Source organism: Elaeis guineensis, chromosome 4, assembly GCF_000442705.2.
Source record: "Elaeis guineensis isolate ETL-2024a chromosome 4, EG11, whole genome shotgun sequence".
Classification (NCBI taxonomy): Eukaryota; Viridiplantae; Streptophyta; class Magnoliopsida; order Arecales; family Arecaceae; genus Elaeis; species Elaeis guineensis.
The window spans coordinates 3,216,296-3,223,493 of NC_025996.2; positions in this window are offsets into that span (position 1 = coordinate 3,216,296).

Consider the following 7,198-nt stretch of genomic DNA (forward strand, 5'->3'; position numbering starts at 1 on the left):
ATTTAACTAGAAACTCTGACTCTCTACAGGAAATATATCTGCGTCTAACCCCCTGACCAAAATACTAAACACCCACAGATTGACTGGACCAATTTCAAGATTGGTTGAGGAACACAGAATTATTCTGGGTTTTGAGAAACCAGACTCATGTCTTGGACTACGACCACCTGCCATGCCAGCACGTCCGACTGCTGAATCAGAGAGCATCTCTGAAAAAGTGGATGGATGACGATAACAAAGCCGGTATCACATGTTGGGTGCCATGTCTGATGACTTGCAGCACCAGCATGAGAACATTATGACTATCATCAAATGTTGGCTCACCTACAAGAGTTGTTTGGTGAACAAAGTCGCGCAGCCAAGTATCAAGTCTACCAAAGACTTTTTAAGGCTAAAATGCGTGATGGGTAGTCAGTCCAAGATCATTGTTTGACAATGATCAAGGACATAGAGGAGCTTGAGAAGCTCGGTGTCATCTTAGACAGAGATTTTTAGATTGATGTGATCTTCAATCTTTGTCTGATGCATATGGTCAGTTCATCATGAACTTCCATATGCATAAGATGCAGTGTACCTTGACTAAGTTAATGAACATGTTGGTTATGGCTGAGCTTCTTTGAAGGGTTCAAAAGGCTCAGTCCTTACTATGGAGCAGACTTCTTCCAAGAGAAAGTCTTTTGGAAAGAAGAAGAAGTCTGCGAAGAAGCAGAAGGTGGATGAAAAGAAGAAGAAGATAGAATGAAGAAGAAGACTGCTGAAAAGAAAAAATATTTTCACTACAATTCAGACGGCCATTGGAAGTGAAACTGTCCTCAGTACCTGGCCACCCTGAAGACAAGAAGGATGGTCCTTCTCTTCTGGAGGTATGCTCATTATAGAATCTAATATTACGATTTCCTCTGCATCCAGTTGGGTACTTGACTCTGGTTCTAATGCTCATTTGTGCACTTCTATGCAGGGTCTTGAGAAGAGCAGGAGGCTGAGGGATGGGGATATGATCCTACACGTTAGGAAAGGAGCAAGAGTTGCTGCTGTGGCCGTGGGAACCTACCCTCTACGATTACCGTTAGGATTAGATTTTGTTCTTAGAGATTATTATTATGTGCCTGTAGCAAGCAGAAATTTGATTTCTGTTTCATGTTTAGCATAAGAAGGCTATGTGATTAGCTTTCATAAGAACCATTGTAACATATTTTATGAAAATAATAAAGTTGAAAATGATTTTCTAATTAATGGTCTCTATCAGCTACATATTGATGTATCTGTATTTCATATCGAGCAAAATATGAATGTCATGGGAATTAAAAGGCCTAGAGATAGTCTAAATGATAGGTATCTGTGGCACCTAAGGCTAGGTCATATAGCGGAAGACAAGGTTAACAAATTGGAGAAATTCGGACTATTGAGTCCGTTGACTTTTGAGTCATATCCAGTTTGTGAATCATGCATTCAAGGCAGAATGACCAAGCTCTCTTTTACAGGACATGGGGAAAAGGCCATAGACCTACTTACCCTAGTACATATAGATGTATGTGGCCCATTTGATGTGCCGGCTAGAGGCAACTATGTTACTTTATTACCTTCACCGATGATATGTCTAGGTACGGGTATGTGTTTCTAATGAAACACAAGTTTGAAGCATTTGAAAGTGCAAAGAATTCAGACATGAGGTAGAAAAACAAACAAGAAGTCCATTAAGGTTCTTCGATCAGATCTAGGAGGCGAATACCTTAGTCGGAAGTTCCTAGACTATCTTAAGGACAATGGCATAGTCTCTCAATGGACTCCACCTGGAACGTCATAACTCAACGGGGTTTCAGAACAGAGGAACCAGACCCTATTAGATATGGTCCGTTCCATGATGAGCTTCACGGACCTCCCTGAGTTTCTTTGGGGACATTGTTCTATGACAGCAATATATGTATTGAATAGAGTTCTCTCTAAAATTGTTTCTACTACATCGTAGAGATATAGCATGGTAAGAAGTCAAGTCTGAGTAATCTCATAATTTGGGGTTATCCGGCTCATGTCAAGAGACAGTAAGCGGATAAGTTAGAGTTCAGGTCTTTTAGAGCTCGGTTCATAGGATATCCTAAAGAGTCATTAGGATACTATTTCTATATTCTGGAAGATCACAATGTGATTGTGAATCGACATGCTATTTTTCTTGAAAAATAGTTTATTCAAGATGGTGGCATCGAAAGAATAATTAAGCTCAAGGAGAATATCTCCTAAGAGCAATGAGCTAAAGAACCTAAGGAATCCAATCAATTAGAACCAATCCTAAACAACCTCTTCCACCTCGTAGATCGACTAAGATTTTCATCCTCCTAAAAGGTACTTAGGTACTATACAAGAGAAAGTAGAGAAAATATTCCTCATGAAAATGGAGCTCATGGTGATGACCCAAGACCTATGATGAGGTGATATTAGATATCGACTCCGAGAAATAGTTAGAGGCAATGAGATCAGAAATTGACTCGATGCACTCAAACCAAATCTGGACCTTAGTAGATCCACCTAGATGTGATCAAAATATTTGATTTCATCAAGAATAAAGAGGAACATGTGTGTTCAAAAAGGTCAGTGGGAGCACAGTTGTCTTCCTCATACTATCGTAGATGACATCCTCTTGATTGGAAATGATATTTTTGTTGGGAAATGTGTCCCAAAAAGCCAATCGTCAAGCTGTTGACGGTTGAGCAACCAAGTATTGTAATTGATTTTTAATAAATAAAATATATTTGGCATCTTCATCATAAGCTTTCATCTTCTAATGAACTCCGTTGTTATGATGAAGTCCTTAGGACTATTTAAGTTCGATAAAGAGAGGATTTATCGATTAGTCCTTAAAATTGTTCACGACCAAATGATAGGTTGTTAATAAGGACGACAGCTTCTATCGAGCATAGGTCGCTGTAGGCCATATGGGTTGGTTGTCCTCTTAACCAAAGAGTGTGGAGACACTGGTATGGCATACAGGTGAGATATAAGGGTACATCATCATTGAACGTGACCAACTCCAGAGTATTCTACTGTCGAGAATATCTCTGATGGGATATAGGTATAAGTGTCCCTTAGACCTGAGATCGCCTCAGTGACTTGCAAGCAACTCACTGTGCTTTGGTACTGGACTAACTGAATTTCTAATTCAGAGATGGAAGGCTTCTGGGCACAGTCAAGTACTTGCAAAGTCAGAGTGTGATCGATATGAGATTGACCACTCCAAGAGTTGGAGAAGAATGAGTCGCTGTATTTCAATTTAGCAAAACCTTGGCCAGGGTTATCCATCAGATGGATTTGATATTTTGAAATACAATGTGGACAACCTGATCAGAGTTGACAGTTAAACTCTGGGGTGTCCTATGATCATTTTGGTCAAGGAGATGAATTATATGAAAACTATATCTGCATGGGTTCTAAGGATGTTGTTCTACACATTCGACCTATCCGGTCGTCGGGTACCATTGCTAGATGGTCACTTCGATTGGTATAAAAATTTGTTCCTATGCCACCGACTTAGGTTCGGACCTATGAGGTCACACACATTAGAGTTCATGATCCGATCAGATGGTTGATCAACGATTAAGAATCTTCTAGGGTTAAATGATCAATACGATTGACATTTAACCCAGTGCAAGTGTTGCAGGAGGATCGATTAGCAATTCGATTGCTAATTGGCTTAATTTGATTAAGCCAATGGGCTAAGATTAAGTTTAATTAAATATGATTTAATTAGATTTATTTTGGGCTTGATTGGATCAAGTCCAATTGGTTTATTGGATAAGCCAAGTGCAAGAAAAACTAGTCCTAGTTCAATTAGGACTTGGGTCAATCTAATTTCTAATTTGATTAGAAAATTAAATCAGATTTAAATCTAATTTAATTGATTAAATTAAGTTTTAATTGGGTTAAGACCTATTTTAATTGGGTTGATCTAATTTTGATTTGATTTGGTTTGGAAACCAAATTAAAACAAGTCATAAGACAGAATCCTAGTAAGACTAGGATTCCACCTTGCACCACATAAGCCTTCTCCACACCCTCTCTCTTATTCAACGCCAATCTCCACTTATTTTATGCGACAAAAGCCCTCTCTCAGATCTCTCCTACGTTCACAAAAGGTCTCCTCTCTTCTTTCTTACATGGAAGGTGGTTTGGATCAAATCTAAAAGGAATAAGTTTGGATTTCGAATTCTATGAGATAGAGTTTTAGAAATCCAAAACTCTTTCAATTTTGCACCGAATTTATCCAAATTTTTTTTAGAATTTTTCGTGGCTTTTAGGGTATATATTCTGCACCCTTTTTTGGTGATCCATGTACAAAAATATGAAGGAGGTGCTCAAGAGTTGGGCGTCCCTTAACTTGCCATGTTTGGATAAGCCTTGAGTAGGTGTTTGACCTAGACAAGGACTCTATCATATCTCTCTATATAAGATGAGTTTCTTAGTAAAATTTTAGGAGAAATTATAGATTTGAGAGACCTTTGTGCCTTCCAAAAATCAAAGAGAAATACTGTTGCTCCTAGATTGATTTTGATGATTACAAAGCAGATTGAAGGGATACAAATAATTTGAAAATGAAAAGTCCTTATGCTCTTCAAGGGCAAAATTATAATTTACTAAAATCCTGATTTGATAGTACCATTTGGTAGAACAAATGATTTGAAATCTATTGGTGAAGATTTCATTGTGTTTGGACTTATATTTTTGAAGTTATGAAGGTTTGAAGTGCATGAGTCGACTCATGAGTCAACTCATGGCACTGTGAGCTGATTGGCACGCAAAAATTCTCCTTGGCACGCTAGTTTTTTGGCTTGGCACGACCTGTGAGTCGACTCATGAGTCGACCCACAAGGCATGAGTCGACTCATGAGTCGACCCCTGCTGATTTGAGCCAAGAATTTTCCAGAAACGCATTCTCTGGTTTTTGCAACAGAGGTCGACTCATGAGTCGACCCCTGAAGCATGAGTCGACTCATGAGTCGACCCCTGCGACGGAAAATGTCAGCAACGGCTATTTTTTTGCCCATTTTAATTGCCTTTTATGCTTCCTAAAATTGCTCTAACGGCTCTTTATCTGCCTAAATTATTTTCTCTTACTTCTAATGTCATAAAATGCTTTAAATGGTGAAAGAAATTGCAGATTAAATAGCAGATCAAACGTGAAATCAAAAATGAGAAAAAACAGAAGAGAGGATCCGAAATCTGCACGAAAAAGCCTGAGATCAACGAAATATCCAAAAAGAAAAAGAGAGAGGATCCACAATATACAAGAGAGATTGTGAAAGAGAAAAGCAAGAGCATTCAAGAGGATCTTTCAAGCCTATTGTTCAAACTTGATCTAGAGATCTTTCAAAGCTTTCAAGAGATCTTCAATCAACAATCAACCTCTTCTCAAGCATTCGTTCAAGCGTTCATCCACCTTGAGAAAATCCGAAAAGGGGTTCTTCATTTGAGTAAAGTTTTTATTGTTATATTCGCTCATTTAAAGGAGCTGTTTTGTATTAATCTGTGCTCAAAATTTTCTAACTCTTTGTGAGTTTTTGTTCTTGTTTTGGAGGATTTCCAAAACAAGGAAAGGTTGATCCGAACCTGAAATCGGAGTGTTTTGGGTTTACTTGTACCTAAAATAAGTGATCTAGCTTGGGATAGCTAGTGTCGGAGTTTTCGACGTTTTGTATTCGGGTTGAATACAAAGTATAGTGGATTGAAATTCCAAGTAGGAGCTTGGGGAGTGGATGTAGGTGCAAGGTTGGCACGAACCACTATAAATCCTTGTGTTTGTGGTGTGCTTTATCGCTTTACCTTATTTCTTTATTATATCCTTGCAATTCTGCTTCAGGTAATTAATATTGAATTAAAATCTTTGTCTTGTTCATCATATGTTAATAAGTTAAATTTTTAGAAACCCAATTCACCCCCCCTCTTGGGTTGCATAGCTGGCAACAAGTGGTATCAGAGCCGGTGCTCTAGCCTTCTTTGATCTAACAATCAAAAGCCAAAGATCTATGGCAACCCATGTCGGTACTTCTCTAGCCGAGGGGCAATCTACAAACCGACCTCCACTTTTCAATGGGTCTAATTACACCTATTGGAAAGCTCGGATGAAGATATTCATACAAGCACTCGACTATGATATGTGGAGTATCATAGTGAACGGTCCTCACACCCCACCAAGATTATAGATGGTGAGGAGTCACCAAACCCGAGAAAGAATGGGATGAGGTTGACAAGAAATTGGCACAATTAAATGCCAAAGCCATGAATGTTCTTTATTGTGCACTAGATGCTATGAATTCAATCGCATTTCTACTTGTGCATCTGCTAAAGAAATATGGGATAGGTTAGAAGTAACTCATGAGGGAACAAATCAAGTAAAAGAGTCTAAAATAAACATGCTTGTACATAAATATGAATTGTTCAAAATAGAGCATGATGAGTCCATAACTGCCATGTTTACTCGTTTTACTGATATAATTAATGGTTTGAAGAGTCTTGGCAAATCTTATACTAACAGTGAACTTGTAAGGAAGATTCTCAGGTCACTGCCAAGAACTTGGGAAGCCAAGGTGACTGCCATCCAAGAAGCAAAGGACTTGAACACTCTACCTCTAGAAGAGCTTCTTGGATCCTTGATGACTCATGAACTTAGCATGAAGCAACATCAAGAGGATGAAGTCAAAAAGAAAAGAACCATTGCCCTCAAATCCACAACTTGCCTGATTATGAAACGGATGAATCTGAAGATGAAGAACAGGATGAAGAGATGGCACTCATCACCCGAAAATTTAAGAAGTTTCTAAGAAAAAGGAAACAGGGGATGAGAAAGAAATTCACAAAAGGGAACAAAGCAAAGAAAAGAGAAAGATCAACCCCTTACATGCTACGAGTGCAAGAAGCCGGGACATTTCAGATCCGAATGTCCACAACTGAAGAAAGGTCCCAAAAAGTTCAAAAAGAAGGCAATGATGGCGACTTGGAGTGCGAGTGATGACTCAAGCTCCGACGAGGAAACCTCAACAGAACAAGCCAATCTGTGCCTGATGGCACATGAAAATGAGGTAACTTCTGAATCCACTAGTGAATTCACATTTGAAGAATTGCATGAAGCATTCTATGACTCAATTGATGAATTAAAGAAACTAGGGAAGAAAAACAAAGAACTGAAATTGAAAATCAGTCCTTAGTAAACAAG